The sequence below is a fragment of the Perognathus longimembris genome, chromosome 2 (genome assembly GCF_023159225.1).
Source record: "Perognathus longimembris pacificus isolate PPM17 chromosome 2, ASM2315922v1, whole genome shotgun sequence".
NCBI classification, from domain to species: Eukaryota; Metazoa; Chordata; class Mammalia; order Rodentia; family Heteromyidae; genus Perognathus; species Perognathus longimembris.
The window spans coordinates 140,383,160-140,406,919 of record NC_063162.1 but is presented as its reverse complement, the minus strand read 5'-3'; the positions used below and the strand labels follow the sequence as shown (position 1 = coordinate 140,406,919).

Genomic DNA, 23,760 nt, shown 5'->3' with positions numbered 1-23,760 from the left:
CCTGAGCACTATCCCTGGCTTCTTTTTCCTCAAGGCTAGCACTTTGCCACTTGACCCACAGCACCACTTTCAGCTTTTTTTCTGTTTATGTGGTGCTGAGGAATCAAACCCAGGGCTTCATGCATGCAAGGCAAGCACTTTACCACTAGGCCATATTCCCAGCCCCAGCTTATTTTTTCAATCATTCAAGTTTGTAAAAAACATTTAACACTTTTACAGGCCCATTTTATTTTATTTTATCTATCTAGGAGGCAAGTGCTCTCCATTGTTGTATATCCCTAACAGTTCCTATATCTTAGTAACATATTTTTCTTTTTACCAGAAGAGGAAAACCTAATTTAAAGATAGTATAAGTGGGCTGGGAATGTGGTACAGTGCTTGCCTAGCATGCATGGATTCACTTTCTCAGTACCACATAAACAGAAAAGGCCGAAAGTGGCACTGTGGCTCAAGTGGTAGAGTGCTAGCTCAGGGACAGAGCCCAGGCCCTGAGTTCAAGCTCCAGTACTGGCAAAATAAATAAATAAATAGATAAATAAGTAAATCTCATCTTTTGAAAACTTAAAGCAATTATGGAGTAAATGGAAATTAAAACAATCAAATGGCCTGTGTATATGTCTAAGAACTAGTATGGAAGAAACAAAAAAGGCAAAAAAATCAGTATAATTAGAATAATAAAATGCTTTTACTTAAAAATAGTAGATGATGTCTTAGTGCTTTTAAAGGACCAGGATTAGTAAATGATACAGGAAAACTGAATTTTGAACAATGCCGTAGACTGTGAAATACCCCTAATATAAAGAAACATACATTGTCGTTAAGCCAAATATCTGTTTGTTTGTTTTTGTTTTTTGCTGGTTTGGGGGCTTGAACTCAGGACCTGAGCATTGTTCCTGAGCCTCTTTGTGCTTAAGACTAGCACTCTACCACTTGAGCCACAAAGCCACTACTGGCTTTTTCTGTGTAGTTTATTGGAGATAAGAGTCTCATGGGCCAGGCTGGTTTTTGAACCATGATCCTCTCTATCCTCTGAGTAGCTAGGATTACAGGTGTGAGCCACCGGTACCCTGGAATTTTAAAAGATTTTTTTATTTGATCCTTGGAATAAAAAAAAGTAGTGTTATTTTCTGACAAGTTAAAAGCCTATTAATTCATTCCCCATTAAGGCATCAGGTTCTTAATACTGTAAGTTTCCTAAAATAACATAGGATGATTTGGGTTATTGAACATTGGTTATAGCAGTGTTGTCACCTTAAAAAAAACACTTATAATTTTTATTTATTATTTAATTTTCAGCACTTATTTAGGTGGGACATTTTGTGGATGTCAAAATTGAATGAAAATATGTAATATAGATATTATTACTTTGGTGGTAAGATTAAGTTTTCTTCTGGTGGAGACTCCAGTCTATTTTAGTTATAACTTATCTTCCAATTTATTTAATTATCAGAAGAGAATTAGGATACTGCTAGTTCCTTGTCAGGTCTTTCCAACATTTTTTTTTAGTCTCAATGGAGACGCCATTGTTCTTCCAGTAAAGGAAGTAGTGCAGTCAGGAGTGGTGATTAGGTGTCTCTAATCCCATTACTAGTGGAGGCTGATACAGGAGAAATAGGAATTTATAGGTCAATCTGCACTTGATAGTGAGACTTTTTCTCAAAAATAAATAAATAAAAGCTTCTTGTTAGCCCCAACCTCATAGAAGCATCTATGACCCACCAGAGTAGTTGCAGATTGCAATTCCCTCTTTTCCAAAAAGTATTGTGTTTTTGTCATTAAAATGAAATAAGACTTGTGAAATGTCAAAACTTAATGTGAAAAATTTTAAACAACTACAAAAGTAGGTCTGAAACACGTGGCTTTTACTCAGCTTCAGAGATTATCAACTCATGGCCCATTTGGTTTCACGTATACCTCACTTATTTTACCTTTATTCCTCCTACTCTAAGCCCTGCTTTATTTTGTAGCAAACCCTAGTCATCACATTATTTCATTTGTATTAGAATTCTTTTGACTTACAAAATACCTTATTTTTAAAAAATCAGGATTATAACTTAGCTTTTCAAATAGTTTGAATACTGTTGTTCTGAGCTCATTTGTTGGAAGATGACATGATCTGAGTTTATCTTGTTAGGAATACTTTCCTAGTTAAAAAAACAAACAGCACTATCCCAAGCAATATCCAAACAATATTTGTACTTGTAGTTTGAGTTCAATCTGTTAGTTTAGGGGCATTTTCAAATCAACAATATAGGAGTGAGGCTTCTTGGAGAAAGTAAGACTTGAGTAAATATGGACTATTTGTATCTGCAGAAGAGCATCTCTAGAAGAACACTATACATTTCTTGTCGGAAATGAAAATGTGAGAAAAAACTTGGTGGTAGGAACCAGCATGATGTGAGAGGGATGTAAAGAATCTGATCTCTGTGGAAGAAGGTGTTAATTCTGCTGTCTGGTGACAGATTAGTATGTATATGTAGGGTAGCATTTGATTATGAAATGTGTTTTCATGGTCAGATTGAATTTGGTCTGCTAAACAATAAGGATCCAAAAGAGGTCAGGAAATAACATGATGGTGTTTCTTTCAGTATAATTTGGGGTTCACAGTTGAATTTTATTCAGAATACTGAAGACCAGTCCACTAGTTAAGGGATCATGTTTAAAGTGAATACTGCAGGATTTGGCAGCTAATTGAATTCATCTTCCTTTTAGCTCCTTTTTTTTTTTTTTTTTTTTTTTTTGGCCAGTCGTGGGCCTTGGACTCAGGGCCTGAGCACTGTCCCTGGCTTCTTCCCGCTCAAGGCTAGCACTCTGCCACTTGAGCCACAGCGCCGCTTCTGGCCGTTTTCTGTATATGTGGTGCTGGGGAATCGAACCTAGGGCCTCGTGTATCCGAGGCAGGCACTCTTGCCACTAGGCTATATCCCCAGCCCCACCTTTTAGCTCCTTTTATTTTACTTATTACTTCTACTTTTTGTGCCAGTCCTGGGGCTTGAGCTCCAGAGCCGGCTGCTATCCCTGAGCTTTTTTACTCAAAAGCTAGCACTCTACCCTCCACTTCCAGCTTTTTGGTGCTTAATTGGAGGTAAGACTAACAGACTTTCCTGCCGCAGCCAGTCTTGAATGTTAATCCTTAGATCTCCGCCTCCTGAGTAACTAGGATTATAAGCATGAGCCGCTGGTGCCCAGCTCTTTTAGCTCCTTTAGACTCCAAAGTAATACCATAGTTTTTAGTTGGTGGATTTAGATATGTTATGTTTGCTTATGGTGATAAACTGCAATTATTATCTTTCTTCCCCCTCTCCCCTTCATCTACTTCTTCCCTTTCTTCCTTTCCCCCCTTTCTCTGTATCTCTTTCTTCCTCTAACTTTTTTTTTGCCAGTCTTGGGGCATGAACTCAGGGCCTGGGCGCTGTCCCTGAACCTCTTTGTACTCAAGGCCAGCACTCTCCTGCTTGAGCCACAGTGTTACTTCTGGCTTTTTCTGAGTAGTTTATTGGAGATAAGAGTCTTACTGGGCTGGGAATATGGCCTAGTGGCTAGAGTTCTTGCCTGGTATACATGAAGCCCTGGGTTCGATTCTTCAGCACCATATATATAGAAAAGGCCAGAAGTGGCACTGAGTGCTAACCTTGAACAAAATGAAGCCAGGTACAGTGCTCAGGCCCTGAGTCCAAGCTCCAGGACTGGCCAAAAAAAAAAAAAAAAAAAAAAAAAAGAGTCTTACAGAGCTTCCTGCCTCGGCTTACTTTGAGCCACAACCCTCAGATCTCAGCCTCCTGAGTAGCTAGGATTACAGGTATGAGCCACTGGGGCCTGGCTCCCTCTACCTTTTCATTGTAAAAGAGAAACATATACTTCTTCTCCTGTGATGTACAGAAGACTGATTATGTTTGGATAGTTTGGGTAGTTATAATTGGGAAACATTATGACTTTTTTTTTTTTTGCCAGTCCTGGGGTTTGAACTCAGGGCCTGAGCACTGTCCCTGCCTTCTCTTTGCTAGCACTCTACCACTTGAGCCACAGCACCACTTCTGGCTTTATCTATAGATGTGGTGCTATGGACTCAAACCTAGGGCTTCTTGTATACTAGGCAAGCACTCTACCACTAGGCCATATTCCCAGCCCAATGGCTATTATTATTACTATAATATTATTACTGCTATTTCTTTTGGCAGAACTGGAGTTTGAACTCAGGGTCTTATACTTGTTACGCTGGCTCTCTGCCTCTTGAGCCTTGCCTCCAGCTGTGTTTTTTTGCTGCTTGTTTTGAGGTGAGCACTCTTGCCTGTAGGCCACATTCCCAGCCCGCTTATTTTGGAACTAGAGTTTCACAAACTTTTCTGCCTGGGCTGTCATTGAACTGTGATCACTCCTTATCTCAGTCTTTTTGAGTACTTAGCAATTTAGTCAGGAGCCATTAGAACCTAGAATCTAGCTAGGAAATATTGTTTAATATCTTTAAAGTTAAATAATGGCCTGATTAGAACAAGAATGGCAGGTGATTCTGATGAAGTAGATCATTAAATATTGCCAGCTTTAAGCTCCTTTAAAAGTTGATATAGTTGTTAGGTTACCAACTCAAGAATGTAGAGATATTGTGAAGTGTAGAAATTTGTTCTATGGTTTATTTACTTTGATATACTTTGTTTTGCAGAAGTAATTTAAAAATTCAGTTAAATATCCACTTCCCCCCTAGAACTCAAAGCATTGCACTTGCCAGGCAAGTGGTCTTCCACTGAGCTAAATCCCCAACCCTTAGCTACATTTTTTAAATAGTTCTGAGACCATTGAAATTATTGGGTTTTTTTCTTGACCCTTCAGGAAGTCAACTATCTGCATGTATTGTGTGTTTCTGGATAACTGCTGGTTTTGTGAGGGAAGAGTTCATACTTTAAATTTTCCTTTTTTTTTTTTTTTTTAAATACGGGCGGTTGAACTCACTCATGCTAGGCTAGTACTCTACTTCTGAGCTATACTACCAGCTCTTCACCTGTTATTTTAAAGCTAGAAGAAAGAAAAAAAAGTAAAGTAAAAAGTAAAACCAAAGTTAAATAAAAGTTTCTTGCTTCTAGTCTTGTAAATAGCAGATGAATAATATTATGTTACCATTTTTTTCCTCCTTCAATTGCTAAGGTATTCCTTGCCTACTGTGTTTAGCATATGAATCTCATAGGTTTTCACAATCAAGACCTGAACTATTTCAAGCTTGGGTCATTTACAGTTTAAAAACTAAGCTTATTTTAATTTTATCAGTCATTTTCTTATGTTAACAAAAGTTAAGTTCTACTGTAATGCTGTGGACCTTTTAAGCACATAGTAATAGAAACTGTGATGCTGTATGTTACATTTCTGTGCAAATGGCATAATTTCATTCTTCCTTACATATATATATTATTTACACATATATCACCATCTATTCATCTGTCTGCCTGTCCATCTATCTATCCATTTATCTATCTTTCTATCTAGTGCAAGTCCTGGGGTTTAAACTCAGGGCCTGGGCACTGCCCCTGACTTCTTTTGCTCAAGGCTAGCAGTCTACCACTTGACCCACAGCTCTACTTCTGGTTTTTTGGTGGTTAACTGGAGATAACAATCTCGAAGACTTTTCTGTTGGGGCTAGCTTTGAACCATGATATTCAGATGTGAGCCTCCTAAGTACCTAGGATTATAGGCATCAGCCACCAGTACCTGGCTATTTCACTTTTTTTCTCCCCCATTCATCCTTGTAGGCATCTAGGCTCCTTTTCCATGATTTGGCCATTGTGAACTGTGCAGCAATGAGTGTGGGTATGAGGTGCCTATGTTGTATCCTGTCATGAACTATTTTGGATAAATGCCCAAGAGTAATAGTAATAGATCATATGGTAGCTCTTCATTTAGTTTTTTTATTCAGTTTTAACATTTTTATTCAGTCCTGGGGCTTGAACTCTGGGCCTGGACACTGTCCCTGAGCTCTTTGGCTCAAGGCCTGTCCTTTACTACTTGAGCCACATCGTCACTTCTGGTTTTCTGGTAGTTAATTGGAAATAAGAGTCTCATGGACTTTGTTGCCCTGGCTGGCTTTTAACTGTGATCCTCAGATCTGAGTCGCCTGAATAGCTAGGATTACAGGTGTGAGCCACTGATGCCTGGCTTCTTTGTTTATTTTTTGAGAAATATCCATGATTTTCTTAGTAGTTGCACACTTTACATTCTTGTTTGTTTTGTTTTGTTTTTTTTTGCCTGTCCTGGGGCTTGAAGTCAGGGCCTGAGCACTGTCCCTGGCTTCTTTTTGCTCAAGGCTAGCGGTCTACCACTTGAGCCATAGCACCACTTCCGTTTTTTTCTATATATGTGGTGCTGAGGAATGGAACCCAGGGCTTCATGTATACAAGGCGAGCACTTTACCACTAGGCCATATTCCCAGCCCCACAATTTGCATTCTTATCCACAGGATGTGAGGGTTCTTTCTCCACCTACCCCATCTTTTGCAGCCTCAGCAGCGCACGCGCGCGCGCACACACACACACACACACACACAATTATTATGAAGGTGTTGCATAGAGCGGTCACTGTTTCATAAGTCCAATTTTTTTTTTTTTTTTGGCCAGTACTGGGCCTTGGACTCAGGGCCTGAGCACTGTCCCTGGCTTCTTCCCGCTCAAGGCTAGCACTCTGCCACTTGAGCCACAGCGCCGCTTCTGGCCGTTTTCTGTATATGTGGTGCTGGGGAATTGAACCCAGGGCCTCGTGTATCCGAGGCAGGCACTCTTGCCACGAGGCTATATCCCCAGCCCCTGTATTCTTTTTAAAAATAAATTTATTTTTATTTATTTATTTTGCCAGTCCTGGGGCTTGGACTCGGCCTGAGCACTGTCACTGGCTTCTTTTTGCTCAAGGCTAGCACTCTGCCACTTGAGCCACAGCGCCACTTCTGGACATTTTCTGTATATGTGGTGTTGTGGAATTGAACCCAGGGCCTCATGTGTATGAGGCAAGCACTCTTGCCACTAGGCCATATTCCCAGCCCCTGTTTGTATTCTTGACAATGGCCATTGTCACTGGAGAAAGATGGAATCTCAGTGTTCGTTTGATCATTTTCTGTATGGACCCTTGATCTTTTCTGCCTGGGCTGTCCTTGAATCACGTCACTGTTTTGATTTTTTACTTCAAAAAACACTATAGTTGGTTGTGAATGCTCTCAAATAATGACTACTATTTGCCTTCTTGTTGTTTCCTTCTCCTCCTCCTCCTCTTCATTTTTGGAAGGAGGTATGGTTTGAATTCAGGTCCTTTTGCTTGCCAAGCAAATGCTGCTATCTCTGAGCTACACCTCTAGCTCTGATTTTTTTTTCTGGTTATTTTAAGGATAGGGCCCTCCTGCTTCCTGCACAGGACACAGGTCTGGGCAAGATCCAATTACTAAGTGTCTTGTCCTATCCGGAATAGTAGATGCATAGAATACCAGTTCTTTGTTGAGAAGGGGTCTCATGAATTTTTCAATCATAGTTGGCCCCCACCAACCTACAGTCCTTCACATCTCAACGTGCCAGGTAGCTAGGATTATAGATAAGAGCTTTGGTGTCCTGCTGTGAGGGTTTGTTTTACAAAGGATTTAATATGTTCATTTCATAACTAGAGTAGAAGAACGTAGTATTTGAGACTATCTTCAGTGGTAACCACCAATGTGGTGTGTTTTTTCTGCCTAAGAAATTTTTGTTTAATCCCTGGCTATATTTTGGATGTTGATCTTTCTTAAAGGCTAGTCTATTTTAAAGGCATGGTTCCAAGGATGGTGCCATGGGGGGGAGGGTGGGTAGTGGAACCTTTGAGAGGAGCAACCTTGTAGGTGGTTCTTAGGTCACTGGGAACATGTCCTTGAGGACTGTAGAACCCTGGTCCTTCTCCCCCCGAACTCCCCTTCCAGATTTGTGGCTACCAGCTGAGTAGTTTTGCTTTGCTCTATCACATGCCTTTCTCACTGTTGCCATCTACTACCAACACCAGATACCCCAAAGCAGTGAATGATTAGCCTGATTATAGACTGATTATAGCCATGAACCACAATAAACTGTCTTATAAGTTAATTATCTTAGTTATTTTGTCACAATAATTAAAAACTAATACATCTTTGAAGTGTTAAGTCACTTAAAGAGCACCACAGTGAATAATCGTGGATGGTGGGAAGAGAAAATTTCTCTCTTCTCCAAAAATCTCATAGATAGTTTGGGAATTAGAGACTAATTTGAGTTAATCTTAGATTTTCAATAGTTACATGTTGTTTATTCATACAGCTTAGGAGGGAGCTGATATTACTTGAATGGTCTTTGGGAATGCCTTGGTTAGTCAGGAGGATAAGTGCTTTACATACTGAGAAAAAGAAAGGAAAAGCAGCAACTAAAGTGAGAATATCTCAGATTCTAATAATAGTATATATGTATTTTGGCTTATGGTATTGATAGCACACAGTATTCTGTTCCTTTGATTGTTTATCTTAGGTTTTCATTTCCCTCCCTTTTGATTTGTATCTAGTGCTTTGTTAAAGATAAATATTCTCTTAAGAGGAGAAGTAAATGTGCCCCCAGGGCAGGAGAGCTCATATATGTGTGTATGTGTAGGTCACTATGTATGTTTTGAATTTTCTTTTTTTTCCCCTTTTCTCTTTTTCCTTTCATTTTCCCTTCCCATCCCCTCCTCCCCCTTTTGCTCCCCCTTTTTTCTTTCTTTAAAAAATTGAGATAGGGAGCCCATGAAATCTTAGTATGACTTTCTCAGAATTTTGAGTAGCAGAGTTACCACAATCAGGTAGGTTTTCTTTCCTATGTTCAGTTGTTATTACTAGTAGGAGAGGCTGTAGTCTTCAGACTTTGCCAGATAGCTATGGCCCTTTCTCAGGCTTGTGCATTTTAATACTCTCCATCTTAAAGCCTGACGTTTGTGTCTTTTCTGTGGTGGAACTTATGAAGAAGGTGGAATCAGTAAAATATGGTAATATGGTGCTCTGGGATTGTTTTGTGGAAGAACTTTGGCCTTTCATTTATAATTTTATGTAATCAGCCATAAAATAATCTCATCAGCCCACAGTGAATCCTTAGATACCTTTTGAAAGGTTCTTTGATCATAGTTGGTGATAGGTTGAAAGTGCTTGTATAATTGATTTTTAAAAAAAAATTTTTTTTTTTGGCCAGTCCTGGGCCTTGGACTCAGGGCCTGAGCACTGTCCCTGGCTTCTTCCCGCTCAAGGCTAGCACTCTGCCACTTGAGCCACAGCGCCGCTTCTGGCTGTTTTCTGTATATGTGGTGCTGGGGAATCGAACCTAGGGCCTCGTGTATCCGAGGCAGGCACTTTTGCCACTAGGCTATATCCCCAGCCCCATAATTGATTTTTTTAATCTTATTTTTTACTTTGCTTCGATGGTACTTGATTTGAACTCAGGGCCTTGAACTTGCTAGGTAGGTGCTGTGCGGAGTCATGTCCATCATTTTTTTTGTGCTGGTTATTTTTGAGATAGGGTCTTGCATTCTGCTTGGATATGTCCTTGTACCATGTAGACTTCCCTCATAGCTGGGCTGACAGATGTGCCCAACCATGCCCAGCTTACCTTCTTCAATGGACAGACATGAAACTGTGATCTTAACCTTCACGTAGCCAGAATTATAGGAATGATCCACTGGTATCCAGTATCTAAATAATTCAGATATTTGGTAGTACTTACTGAGATTTATTTATTTTTGATGCTTGTACTAGAGCTTAAACGCAAGGCCTCTCTTACTGGGCTTCTTGCTCACAGCTGGTGCTCTACTACTTGAGCCATTTTAGTTCTGGCTTTTTGCTGGTTAACTAGTCTTTGCGAATTTGTCTGCCTAGGCTGAATTAGATCCCAGATAATCAAATCTCAGACCCTGGAAAAGTTAAGGCTATAGGCATGAGCTACTGGTACCTGGCTTGTTTTGTGTTCTTAAGGCAGTCAAGTGACAAAGATTTTGTACCACATTTAAGAAATTACATGAGTTGATAGGATTAGAATGTGTCTGGAATGGTTCATAGACTTCCTCTTTCTTCCCACCAATGCTTTTCTTTCTTACCCTTTACACAGAAAGAAACTCACATATTTCTGAGGAAGTTGGAAAGAAAAAGCTGAGTTGGTTTCTGTTCCAGAGAGTTGCATTGGAAGGCTGGACCCATCTTTTGAAATAGAGGTTTTACCAATAACCTCCTTTAGCGCAGTGCTTTTCATCAGTCCCTGCCGCATTTATTTCCTTTTTCTGTACCTGCCCTTTCTGTTTTTCATATTCCCAGATAAAACTTATTTTTCTTGAATTAGTGTTTTAAACTTTTAAACACTCCTTTCAAATATCTAGAAAAAAAACAACCTATAGTTCTTATGTAGGTTCAATCTATTTTTGTTAATTAAGTTTCTATCAGAATGATACTGAACATAATAGAAAGGGAAATTGATACAAATAGATAAAGAAGAAATCATGTGTGAAATTGTAGGGGAAATAAAAGATGTTTTTATCTGATACCCTGAATGGCACTTGTCATAAGCCAGTAATGCTAGTGAGATCTAGAGGAGTTAGACTGTACTATATATAAAGACCCTTTGAGATTGGTTAGTTAGAAACTGTTTCTTTCTCTGAAGGCAAATATTTTCTAATTTTCAGGTTTTTTTTATTCCTTTCAGGAACAATCATATCACAATTTAATAAGTAATTTCCTATTCTGAAATGTGCCATAGCTGCTTGATTTGTCAAGGGTTTCTCAGACTTACGTTGTCCAAAATGATACCCAATATTCCTTAGATGGCTTGTCTGAACTCAGTTGTTTTAGGTATAAAATACATATGGGAGTTCCAATCATTAGTACCAAAACAACTCCAATAGAACGACTGTAGAATATCTCCTTACTGATTTAAAAATAGTGGTTATGTGCTGACTGGTAATATTTGGGTTAGTCTGGGTTAAATAAATTTAATTTCATCTATTCTTTATCTTAGTGTGGGTAGTAGAAAAAAATTAAATATATATATCTGGCTTGCATTGTACTTCTCTTGGACAATATTACCACAAGTAAAATTTTCTCTTTCTCTAATATGTTTGGAGTTATTTTAGTTAATGATTTATCCTATACATTCACTAAAATTATTTCAATATTATATAATTTAAAACAATTTGTTTGAAGTGGATGACTTTCATATTTTTATCCTCTCTAGTACTAACTTTCTCAAATGTTGAGCTTTCTTTAAGGCATTTGACTTTTGCCATATACTGCCAATGGTACTACATAAGCATAACTTCTTTATATTGGAAGAATTTTGAAGAGTGCATTTAAAATAGAAGCATCAAAGTTTATCTTTTATGTGTTTTCTTTGTTAATATTGTACTTTTTTACAAGCCACTATAAACATAGAATAGCTAGGTACCAGTACCTCACACCTATAATTCTAGCTACTCTGGAGGCTGAGACCTGAGGACTATGATTTGAAGCCAACCTAGCCAGGAAGTCTGAGACTCTTAGGTCCAATTAATACTTAGGTCCAGGAAAAAAAGGTGGTAGGGGACCTGTGGCTCAAATAGTAGATTGCTAGCCTTGAGCACAAAAGCATGGGGACAGTGCCCAAGCCCTGAGTTCAAGTCCCAGGACCAGCAGTATAAAACAAATTTTTTTTTTTTTTTTTTTTTTTTTTGGCCAGTCCTGGGCCTTGGACTCAGGGCCTGAGCACTGTCCCTGGCTTCTTCCCGCTCAAGGCTAGCACTCTGCCACTTGAGCCACAGCGCCGCTTCTGGCCGTTTTCTGTATATGTGGTGCTGGGGAATCGAACCTAGGGCCTCGTGTATCCGAGGCAGGCACTCTTGCCACTAGGCTATATCCCCAGCCCCAGTATAAAACAAATTTAAGCGGGGCTGGGAATATGGTAGAGTGCTTACCTAGTATACATGAAGCTCTGGGTTTGAGTTCATATCACCACTTCTATAGAAAAAGCCAGAAGTGGTGCTGTGGCTCAAGTGGTAGAGTGCTAGCCTTGAGCAAAGAGAAGGCAGGGACAGTGCTCAGGCCCTGAGTTCAGGACTGGCCAAAAAATAAAAATTAAGGGATAGGTATATTGATCTTGAAACAAAGAAAATGAACTGAAAATTTTGCTTGTAAAGAAAAGATTATGGTGCATATTATAATCTCAGAACTCAGAAGGCTGAGACAGGAGAATATGAGTTTATACTATCTTGGACTACATAGTGAGGCCCTATAGCATAAAAAAGAAAAAGACAAATAGACAAAAAACATTTGCTCTGATTCAGTCATTCATCACATATTTCATAAATTTTTATAAACTCGGACTATAACAGCCATTACTCCTGGTTTCTAGCCTCCACCTGTTATGATTTATATTTGAAAGGTTCTAAGTTTATATGTTCTTAATTATATATGGGATTTTTTTTTTCTTGAGACAGAGTCTCCCCACTTATTCCTGCTCACCTTGAACTTAGCCACTTAAGTTCTAGGATTACAGCTGTGTATCCCTACACTCAGCTTTATGTTAATTAAAATGTTTTGAGAAAAATATGTAAAAAAAGAATTTTTGTAGGGTTCATTTAGGCTTAAGCCTTAAATTAAGTTTAAAACCAGTTGGCATGTTGCTGAAATCTGATCTAGGTAGGTTTTTTTTTTTTTTTTTTTTGGCCAGTCCTGGGCCTTGGACTCAGGGCCTGAGCACTGTCCCTGGCTTCTTCCCGCTCAAGGCTAGCACTCTGCCACCTGAGCCACAGCGCCCCTTCTGGCCGTTTTCCATATATGTGGTGCTGGGGAATCGAACCGAGAGCTTCATGTGTAGGAGGCAAGCACTCTTGCCACTAGGCCATATTCCCAGCCCTCTAGGTAGGTTTTTTGTTTTTGTTTTTATTTTTGTTTTGGGGGTAGTTTTTAAAGTGAGCAACTTACAGTTTGCTTGTTTCTTGTACTGCTACAAATGGAACCCAGAGCCCTGCACTAGGAGTTGAATGTTAAGCATACTTCTGGGAAATAAATGACAGGAAAACCTCTTTTATTTTCTGTATAAATTTTGGAATAAACTAACCTATATCTAAAGCCCTTTCTGGATTTTGCTAGGAAATTGCATTATACCTATGTAGACCAATTTGGGGAGTATTGATATCTTTACTATGTTGTATCTTCCAATCAGTAAGAATAATAAATCTCTTTAGCTGCTGAAATTCACTCTTGATTCTTCCATCAGTGTTTTGTAGTTTTTAGAAATACAAACCTTACATGCTTTATTAGATACATACCTAAATATCTCTTTTTTTGAGCCATGATAAATAGCACTATATTTTAAATTTTGTTTTAAACAGGTTTATTGTTACTGTATAGAAATGTGATTTTTATGTATTGTTGCCTCTTGTGACTTCATTGAACTTACTTATTTTAGAGGATTTTGGAATACATCTTCTATTCATGCCATCTGTAAAAAGGCACAATTTTGGGCTTTTGTTCGAATCTGATATGCCATTTATTTCCTTTTCATTATCATACAGAATTTTATAACTGTTGAGTAAGATTGATGAGAAAAGTCATGCTTTGCTTTGTACTTGAACCTAAGTTCAAGTAAATGATACTGGTTTTAATCATTTAATCATACTGTTTTAATCATTTCCTTCCCAAGTTGAAGAGTTTGCTCCCTTCCCATTTTTTTTCCAGTACTGGGGTTTATATGAATATTCTATGGATACTTAAAAAGAATGTGTGATCTATTCATGTTTTATTCTGTAGTCTTACTAGGAAAGAATCCATCATTCCTTGTGCAATTCTGCTGTTCTTTCCTGCCTCTTCTGTTTGGTTCTTGTTTCTTATTATTGGTTTGTATAGTCTCATTGATAACTTTTTCTTATTTTCTCCCTTTAGAATCTATGCCTCTTAGAATTATTGGTCCATATCTTTATGTCTCATTTGACATCTTCTATAGTTATAAACAGGATATATTCTTTGTTCTAAATAGTCACTGATTTTTTTTTTGTTGTTGTTGGCAGGGTACTTTTTACTTATACTAGTGACAAATAGAATTTGAAATACAGAGTACGTTTGAGTTATTCTTCTAAAAATCATACACAGAGTATGATTCTCAGGGTAACCCTGGGTTGAATTAGTTGGCTATTTTTTTTTCCTGCTGGGGATTGAATTCAGAGCTTTACATATGTTAGGCAATTGCTGTACTAGTTAGCTACATCTCCAGTTTTGAACTAGAAATTGTATGTTAAGCATGTTGCTGGGAAGTAAATGGTAGGGAAAAAAAGTATTTTAAGGTATTTCATAGGACACAAGATGAATGTTTCTGCAGTGGTTCTGTTGGTGTAAAACAGTGCTGTGGGTGTAAAACAATGCATGCCATATTGGGAAAGCATTGCTGGAATTCAGAAAAAGAGCAGTCAGAATCTGGACAGGATTAATTTGTGTGGTTCTAATGAATGATAGGTAGAATAGAAATGGAAATTGAAGTAAATCAGAGGAACACTTATCTATACAAGGAGACCAGTGGTTCGAAATGAGCATGGTTATGCCATCTGAAAAAGGTAGAGAAGGTTCCTCAGGCACTAAGAGTGCAGGTGGCAATAGCCAGTGCAAAGGTTCTTAGAAGAGTGACTTGAAAAATGTTGTTGCTGGTTTTTTTTAAGGCAGTGGCATCACACCTGAGCATATTAGAAATGCAAAAATTTCAGACCCCAAGCAAATTACTCAATTTATATGTATCATCAAATTGACAAACTTTGTTTGGAAGGGAATTACTGCCTCTGTATGTAAATTTCTAGAGCACAAAGGTTATAGTAAATAGTCAGGTTCTATATTAGTAATCCAATTGAAATAGAGACCAAAGGACATATAAAAGAGACCTCTTAAATAAAAATAGGGACCAGGTGTGGGATAATCCTAGGTGGAGATCACAAGATCTCAGTTTGAGGCTGTTATCTCAGTTATATACTCTGGAGGTCGTAGGTAGGAGGATCATGGTCTAATGCTGGCCTGGGCAAAAAGGGAAACCATAGCTGAAAAATAACCTAAATAACTGGGGGCATAGTTGAAATCATAGAGCGTTTGCCTAACTGGAACAAGGTCTTCAGCTCCATTATCACAAGTGTGTATGTGGGAGGGCGGGGTGACACTGGTGGCACATACCTGTAATCTTTTTTTTTTTTTAATTTTATTGACAAGGTGATGTACAGAGGGGGTAAGTTACATAATAAGGTAGTGAGTACATTTCTTGTCTTGTTTGTTATACCCTCCCTCTTTTTTTTTTCCTTCCCTAGTTCAGATAAGCATATATACAATATCCAGTGTACCAAAATCATATACAGTGACCACAGGGGGTATGCCAAAGGAAACATAACGACAACAATGAAATTCTCCTGTTTCCATCTCTTAGCATTCATTTTGCTTAGCCTCAACATACTTGTAATCTTAGCTACTTGAGAGGCTCAGATATGAGGGTCGGGGGTTCAAAGCCAGACTGTTATCTGCAGTTACAAAAAACCCCACAAGTGGTACTGTGGCTCTAGTGTTAGAGTGCTAGCCTTGATCACTGGGACACCATCCAGGCCCTGAATTCAAGTCCTAGGACTGGCACAAATAATTGTGTGTGTGAGACAACAAGGGGGGAGGGAAAGTAATACAGGGGAGGGAGAGGAGAGGAGAGAGGAAGAGAGGAGGGATTTAGAGAACAGAAGATGGATGAGACTGCTAAACCAAAGACTGTGGTTAAATTTTGGTACTGGGCAACTGAAAACTGGGTGGGCCATTGACAGGAAATCAAAAGCCTGGGTAGCATAAAAAGCTATGATTATTCTTTATTTCCAGGCTACTAAAACTTTTTGTTACAGAAAATTAGCATCATAATGATATTGGAGAGAATTTTGGAAAAGAAATGAGAGGGGTAAACACAACCCTCTTATAGTTCCAAAATCCTAAAATAAACAGCCTTGCTTTTCATTGTTGCTAGTAGTTTAAAGCCAATTTATTAGGTAAATATTATAACATTTAAATATTTTTTCATGTTTCTTTATAAGACTTGGCTTTTAAAGAAAATTTTCCCATTGCAAAAAACATTGCCACTCAGATTTTAAATATACAAATTAAAAATAAGATTTATTTGAGTATTTATGTTTCAGATTAAAAAACATTAAGATATTTTGTTTTAATAGGCTTAGCTGAGAATGTAATTGGTGCAGCTTTTTATTTGACAGTTCGGCAGTATTTTTCAAAGCTAAAAAAGAGTACATAGTCTTGATCTGGCTGAGAATACAAGTGTGCATCACTGTGCCTGTCTATACTTTTTTTCTATTAATTTTACTTGCCATAACATTAAAGTTAGTCACATACTTGCTGTACTATGTTTTCAGAAATATAAGGTATATGATATCAGATAAACTTATAAGCATAATTTTTTTTCATTTTTTTCTTATTTTTATAGCCATCAGTTAATATCCTGTTAAACTGTGATGGCAAGGCAACCTGGTTAGGTGTATTCCCACTCTATTGCCTGGATTGAGAATTGATCTTGTTGTTTCATGGTAGCCTCTTCCCTCTTGATAATTGTATATCTTATCTCTTTTAAAGCTCCATAGTCAACTAGGTTAAAGATGACAGCCTGTTGGGTAAGGAAACCTTACCCATTTTTCTTCTTTCTTTTAGATATTATACATTTCATACAAATGTACCTTTTTAACCAGGTGTCTTTCTGGCACAGTGGACACACGTTGATACTTCAAGGATATTGTGAAGACAAATATTTAATCAGTTATATTAAATCCTATAACTTTTCATCAGAACACTTTATGTGTAAAATTACTTTTAAACTAATTCATCGGTCAATATAACAATAAATAAGCTTTTTCAAACTTTTTGTGGGTGTATGTGCCCGTCCTGGGGCTTGAACTTAGAGCCTGGGCACTATCCCTGAATCTCTTTGTGCTGAAGGCTAGTGCTCTACCACTTGAGACACAGCACCACTTCCAGCTTTTTATTGGAAGTAAGAGTCTCATGGACTATTCTGTAAGGCTCGCTTCAAACTGTGATCCTCAGGTTTCAGCCTCCTGAGTAGTTAGGATTACAGGCATGAGCCACTAGCACCCAGCTTGATAATTTTTTTTCATGTTCATAATGTTTTTAAAGTACAGCAAATCTGTGAATGCTCCTGGTGGAGATGTTTATACTCACAACCCAGATTTCAGCTGTACTAAATAGTGTTAACTGCACTCTAAATTGCTAGGCGAGGTTGAAGCAGCTAGGCAACATTTCATGTAGCTCAATTATTTGTAAGCTAAATTTCTGGACATGGGTTTTTGCACTGTGTTGTTTTTCTAATAGACTGAGCCAAATTATGATGCCATCAGCATTGTATAAACACTTCAGTTTTAGTAGATCTTTTCAAAATTAGATATTACTGTTTTAAAATGTTTTACACAATTAGGAAAATAGTAGAGTTTGGTTTGAAAGTGAAAGTTTGAAATGTAAGTTGCTATTACTAACACTTTGTTGTTGTTGTTGTTATTACCTTACTTGGTATAGAGATTTACTAGGAGCAAGAAGGTAGGAGCAAGTTAGAGGTGTGTGTGTGTGTGTGTGTGTGTGTGTGTGTGTGTGTGTGTGTTTCTATGTGTGTGTCTGTCCCCTTGTACTGGGGTTTGAACTCCAGGCCTCAACATTTGCTTGCCATTTGAGCCATACATACACACTGACTACTTGGTGAGGCCTTCTGTCCTCTGCATTAATGTGTTGAATCAGAACCTGTTTAAAAATTAAGAGTTCTTATTAGCGTAATGAAATAGAGTGTCCTTGAAGGAAACCCATAAAGAGTACTACTATTCTCTTTTGAAACAGGATTTTTTTTGTCCTTTTGTCTTAGGATCTGAACAGAATAATATGTTACCTTTATCCTGCAGTTTGACAGATCCTGCTTAAATTTGTCTCTGTCTGCTTGGAACTGTGTTTTCCTCAGTTGTTTAGTTTTGAGAAATTTTACATCTTTACCTCATAGACTGTTAATTAATGAAGGTTGAGTCATAGTGATTGGTAGGAAACTATTGGCAACATGGTGTAGATACATTTCAGCACTAGTTTGCACAACTATGTTTAGAACATAGTGTGTTTTTAAATCTGGAAGAAAATGAAATTTGCCTGTGTAAATAGAATGAAGGTCACTGAGCTTGTATAGTAAATTTGTTAATTATTAACATTTCTCCCCCCTCCAGACACCACCACTGTCACCACCACCACTACCATTATCAATTCCTAATACTATATCTGATGCTAAGGGTTTTAATAGAATTTACTGTTGTAAAAGTGATAAACTTGAGTTTTATGGGAAACTCATAAGTAGTTTTTCTCTAGAAATGGAAAACTATTTAAGGGAAAATAGTTTTCTTTAGATATTTGGTCTAATTCTTTAAGTCAATTTGATAAACTTGAATTTGAAATCCTTGTCATTTTGACAGTTACATATAAATGTACCCCAGCCTGTGACTTTTGCATTCCAGTAGTATGACTGACTTTGTGTATGTTTTTTTTTTTTTTTTTTGGCCAGTCCTGTGCCTTGGACTCCGGGCCTGAGCACTGTCCCTGGCTTCTTCCCGTTCAAGGCTAGCACTCCGCCACTTGAGCCACAGCGCCGCTTCTGGCCGTTTTCTGTATATGTGGTGCTGGGGAATCGAACCTAGGGCCTCGTGTATCCGAGGCAGGCACTCTTGCCACTAGGCTATATCCCCAGCCCATGTGTATGTTTTTTAATTACCTTTATTTTTATTTTTTGGCCAGTCCTGGGGCTTGGACTCAGGGCCTGAGCACTGTCCCTGGCTCCTTTTTGCTCAAGGCTAGTGCTCTACCACTTGAGCCACAGCGCCACCTCTGGCCTTTTCTATATATGTGGTGCTGAGGAATCAAACCCAGGGCTTCATGTATATGAGGCAAGCACTCTTGCCACTAGGCCATATTCCCAGCTCCTTAATTACCTTTATTATATAAGCATTACATGAATGTGCTTCTAGGAAAAGTTAAAGTGTATATACAGTCTCTTCCCCCCTCTCTTCTCTCCCTTCTCTCCTACCCCCCCCCCCCCATCAGCGCTTTACGACTTGAGCCACAGTGCCATTCCAGCTCTTTATGAGTAGTTTTTATTGGAGATAAGAACCTCACAGGGCTGGGAATTTGACCTAGTGGCAAGAGTGCTTGCCCCGTATACATGAAACTGTAGGTTCGATTCCTCAGTACCACATATATAGAAAATGGCCAGAAGAGGTGCTGTGACGGCTCAAGTTGGCAGGGTGCTAGCCTTGAGCAAAAAGAAGCCAGGGACAGTGCTCAGGCCCTGAGTTCAAGCCCCAGAACTGGCAAAAACAAGGAAGGAAGGAAGGAAGAAGGAAGGAAGGAAGGAAGGAAGGAAGGAAGGAAGGAAGGAAGGAAGGAAGGAAGGAAAGAAGGAAGGAAGGAAAGAAGGAAGGAAGGAAAGAAGGAAGGAAGGAAAGAGAATTTAATTAACTTTTCTGACTGGGCTGGCCTCAAACCATGATTCTCAAATCTCAGCCTCCTGAGTAGCTAGGATTACAGGCATGAGCCACCAGCTCCTGGCTATGTAGTTTCTGTTAAACCCACCCTAGATAACTCATACACACACACACTTATACACACACGTATATATGCTTCAAAAATAATGTTTAAAAATATAGGAGAAAAATGAAGGAGGAAGTGACAAGTTTAAGAAATGTACTCAATATCTTATGTCTGTAACCCTCCTGTATATCACCTTGACAATAAAATTAAATTAAAAAATGACAATTCTTTTCAGGTTAACTTTGGCTTTTTTTTTTTTTTACACTTCAGATTTTCTTTACTACCATAGCATTGCATCCATTATTCTTATGTAATCTTTGAAAATAAGTCTAATTAATTTAATAGTCCCACACTGGGCATTTATATAGGAAATCATTCAGGAAGTAAGAAAACTTCTTGTCTTTCAGAATGGAGAGGGCTAGTAGAGTGGTTCAAGTGTATAGAGGCCTTCCTAGCAAGCACAAGGCCTAGAGTTCAAACTTTAGTACTGCTAAAAAAGTTTTTTCAAGTTCAGAAATTTTACTTTTTTTTTTTTTGGCATAAAAAGTACAGGAGAAGCCAGATGCTGGTGGCTCATGCCTATAATCCTAGCTACTCAGGAGACTGAGATCTGAAGATCGCAGTTCAAAGCCAGCCTGAGCAGGAATGTCTCTGAGACTCCCATTTCCAACTAACTACCAGAAGACCAGAAGTGGCGCTATTGTTCAAAGTTGTAGGGCTGGGGATATAGCCTAGTGGCAAGAGTGCCTGCCTCGGATACACGAGGCCCTAGGTTCGATTCCCCAGCACCACATATACAGAAAACGGCCAGAAGCGGCGCTGTGGCTCAAGAGGCAGAGTGCTGGCCTTGAGCGGGAAGAAGCCAGGGACAGTGCTCAGGCCCTGAGTCCAAGGCCCAGGACTGGCCAAAAAAAAAAAAAAAAAAAAGTTGTAAAGCACTAGTCTTGAGCAATAAAGCTCTGAGACAGTGTCCAGACCCTGAGTTCAAGCCCCATAACTGACAAAAAAATAATAGAAATTACAAGCTGGGTGCTGGTGATTCATGCCTGTAATCCGCTAGCATGCTACTTAGCAGGCTGAGATCTGAGGATCACAGTTCAAAGCCAGCCCTGGCAAGAAATCCTGTGACACTCTTGGTTCCAATTAATCACCAGAAAACCAGAAGTGCTACTGTGCCTTGAGAAAAAAGCTCAAAGGACAGCATCTAGGCCCTGAGTTCAAGACCCATGACTGGGGAAAAAAAAAGTACAGGAGATGTACATGAAGGGAAAAAAAAAGCCTTTCTGAATTAATGTTCCTCTTTAGTTATTTAAAGCATAACGAAACTTATTAGTGTTATACTGTAGCAAGTATATGACATACAGTTTTAAAAAGTAACTTGTACTCAAAGAATTGTTAAACATGCATCTGAATATTTAATGCTAGAGCCAGGATAGACCACTGGGTAGTTATAGGGAAAATCGTTGATTGTCTTTCTAAATTCCCTGTCTTTTTTTATTTGCTTGATAATAATTGAGGCAAAAACATACATGAATGAAGACATAGTTGTTTTTTTTTTTTTTTTTTGGCCAGTCCTGGGCCTTGGACTCAGGGCCTGAGCACTGTCCCTGGCTTCTTCCCGCTCAAGGCTAGCACTCTGCCACTTGAGCCACAGCGCCACTTCTAGCCATTTTCTGTATATGTGGTGCTGGGGAATCGAACCTAGGGCCTCGTGTATCCGAGGCAGGCACTCTTGCCACTAGGCTATATCCCCAGCCCAAGACATAGTTTTTAAACGTAGTCCTTTCCATTTTTCATTTTTAATCTATCTATCTCTATCTATCTATCTATCTATCTATCTATCTATCTATCTATCTATCTATCTATCTATCTATCTATCTATCTATTTTTGTCGTTCATGGGGCTTGAACCTAGGGCCTGGGAATTGTCCCTTAGCTTTTTCACTCAAGGCTAGCACTCTACCACTTTGAGCCATAGCACCATTTCCAGTTTTCTGGTGTTTAATTAGAGATGAGTCTCAGGAACTTACCCTTCTGGGCTGGCTTTGAACCACAATTCTTAGTTCTCAGCCTCCTGAGTAGGTAGGATTACAGGTGTGAATCACCAGCACCTAGCTTAACTTTATTTTAAATGCATTCTTCCTTAACATTTCATCATAAACTAGGTTTTTGGGGTTGGTTTTTTTTTTTTTTTTTTTTGTTCCTTTTGCAGTATAGAGGCTGGAACTCAGGATCTTGCACTTGCTAGGCAGTTGTTCTACTTAAGCCATGCCTTAGTTTTTTAGTTATTTTAGCTTTAGTTATTTTTTCTGAGAGAGTTTTGTGCATTTGTCTCTACTGACCTGGGACTAAGATCCTCTTACTTTGGCCTTTTGAGTAGCTGGAACCACAGGTGTGCAGCACCACACCCAGGTTATATATTGAGATGAATTCTTGCTAACTTTTTGTCTGAGCTGTCCCTGAACCAATTCTCCTCATTGCTACTTTCTGAGTAGCTTGAAATAGTTGTATGAACCTGAACTGAATCCATTTATTTAAAGAGATAATGTTCTTTTCAAAGTACCCTGTTGAGCTCTTATACTAATTTTAACAAAGATACTATTTTGAAAATTATTTTGTTCTTTATTGGATTATACCCCCCTTTTTTTTCTGTTATAGTAGGAGTCCAGTCCAGGACCTCACTTATCTAGGAAAGTATATACCACTGAGCTATATCCCAGCCTCCAAAATGTTTTCTTTTATTGTTTCAAAATACACATGTCTGTATGCTGTGACATTGATGAAATATTCTTTATCTTAGGAGGTTGTATAATATCCGATTTTGATTAAATGGTGGTACAGCTACTGGTGGAGGTAGTGGGAGGAGAGGAAGAAGAGGACAGGAAATCTCTGAACGATTTCTTTTCTTTTCTTTTCTTCTTTTTTTTTTTTTTTTTGCTGGTCCTGGGGCTTGAATTCAGGGAATAGATGCTGTCCCTAAGATTCTTTTTGTCAAGGCTACGGCTCTACCACTTGAGCCACAGTGCTACTTCGAGCTTTTTCTGAGTAATTTATTGGAGATAAGAATCTCATGGGCTTTCCTGCCCAGGCTGGCTTTGAACCACAGTCCTCAATTCTCAGCTTCCTGCGTAGCTAAGATTATAGATGTAAGCCACTGGTGCCTGGCTGAACTATTTCTTTTTAGAGTATATATTGATAATATTGGTATATAATTATATGAAAAGGGGCCTAGGGTGTAACCTACTGGTTGAGCACTTGCTTAGCTTTTATGCAACATACTGGGTTTAAGCCCCAATACCACAAAAATTATTACATGAGTAACTTGGAAAAGGTGCACATTAGAGTAAGTTGCTGTAAGCAAAAGACCTTGAAGTACTGCGTGACCTTAAAGAAGCTAGTCAGTTTTTTCACTGTACAGTTCAGAGGTTATAGGGGGGTGATTGTCAAGGGCCATCAGGGAGCTCTGTGATGTTCTTTAGCTCTGCCAGTGGGATTAATCCATTTGTTACTATTACCCACTCAGCAGACAAGGAGCAAAAAATTCACTGCCAAGAAACTGAATTGGCCAGGTTTGTAATCCTAGCACTCTATAGGCTGAGGAAGGAGAATAGAGAGTTTTTAAGGCTAGCCTGGGCTACATTTATTTTTTTGTCTCAACAAACAAACCTGAGCATTTTTTAAGATGATACAGAGTTTGTATATAACTGTGTCTTTTCATATTCTCTTGCTGGTATTCTCTTGGTGGTATTATATCCTGGGAAATGTACTCTGTAAATGTTCACTAAATGTGCCTAACCAAAACTGCCGGGATTCTGCTACAGGAGAGAAGAAAGGGAGAATTAATATTTAATAATGTATATAATAGTTATAAATTAGTGGTCTCTCATAAATTCAATAAATGTGAGTGGTGGTGTGGGAGTGACAGCCACTGTGTGAACACACATATCAGATGTGGGTGGAGAGGATTTCTGCTCCTTTTAGGGATAGGGAAACATCTTATATCAATGTGATATGTGACGGGATTATTTACATACAGAAATCTAAACATGTTAATGAGTAAAATTGGAACTTTCCTATTGTTGAAATGATTTCTTAAAACTAGAATCAGCAACTTAGAAACCAGAATAATCTACTTTAATTTTAAAGTCAACTGTCTTCCAAAGAATTTTCAAAGATTTTGCTATGTCA

General features: G+C 38.6%; 1 protein-coding gene and 1 long non-coding RNA gene across 12 annotated transcripts in view; one reads left to right on the top strand and one right to left on the bottom strand.

Moving 5' to 3' along the window:
- Cnot4 (CCR4-NOT transcription complex subunit 4) overlaps positions 1–23,760 on the top strand; it is a 114,409-nt gene that overhangs the window by 4,821 nt on the left and 85,828 nt on the right. For 4 of the 11 annotated variants that reach the window (XM_048340276.1, XM_048340275.1, XM_048340277.1 and 1 more), the window contains exon 1: positions 9,428–10,185. The exons of 1 other annotated variant lie outside the window; for it this stretch is intronic. The gene's annotated coding sequence lies outside the window, so the exon portion shown is untranslated. Of the gene's footprint in view, positions 1–9,425; positions 10,186–23,760 lie in introns of those variants that run through there. 6 more of the 11 variants (XM_048340272.1, XM_048340270.1, XM_048340271.1 and 3 more) reach the window with 4 other exon arrangements.
- Positions 1,784–3,019, bottom strand: LOC125347178. Its single transcript, XR_007210123.1, has 2 exons — positions 2,937–3,019; positions 1,784–2,705 (listed from the first exon to the last, which is right to left on the bottom strand). It is a non-coding gene; the product is annotated as an uncharacterized LOC125347178 (long non-coding RNA).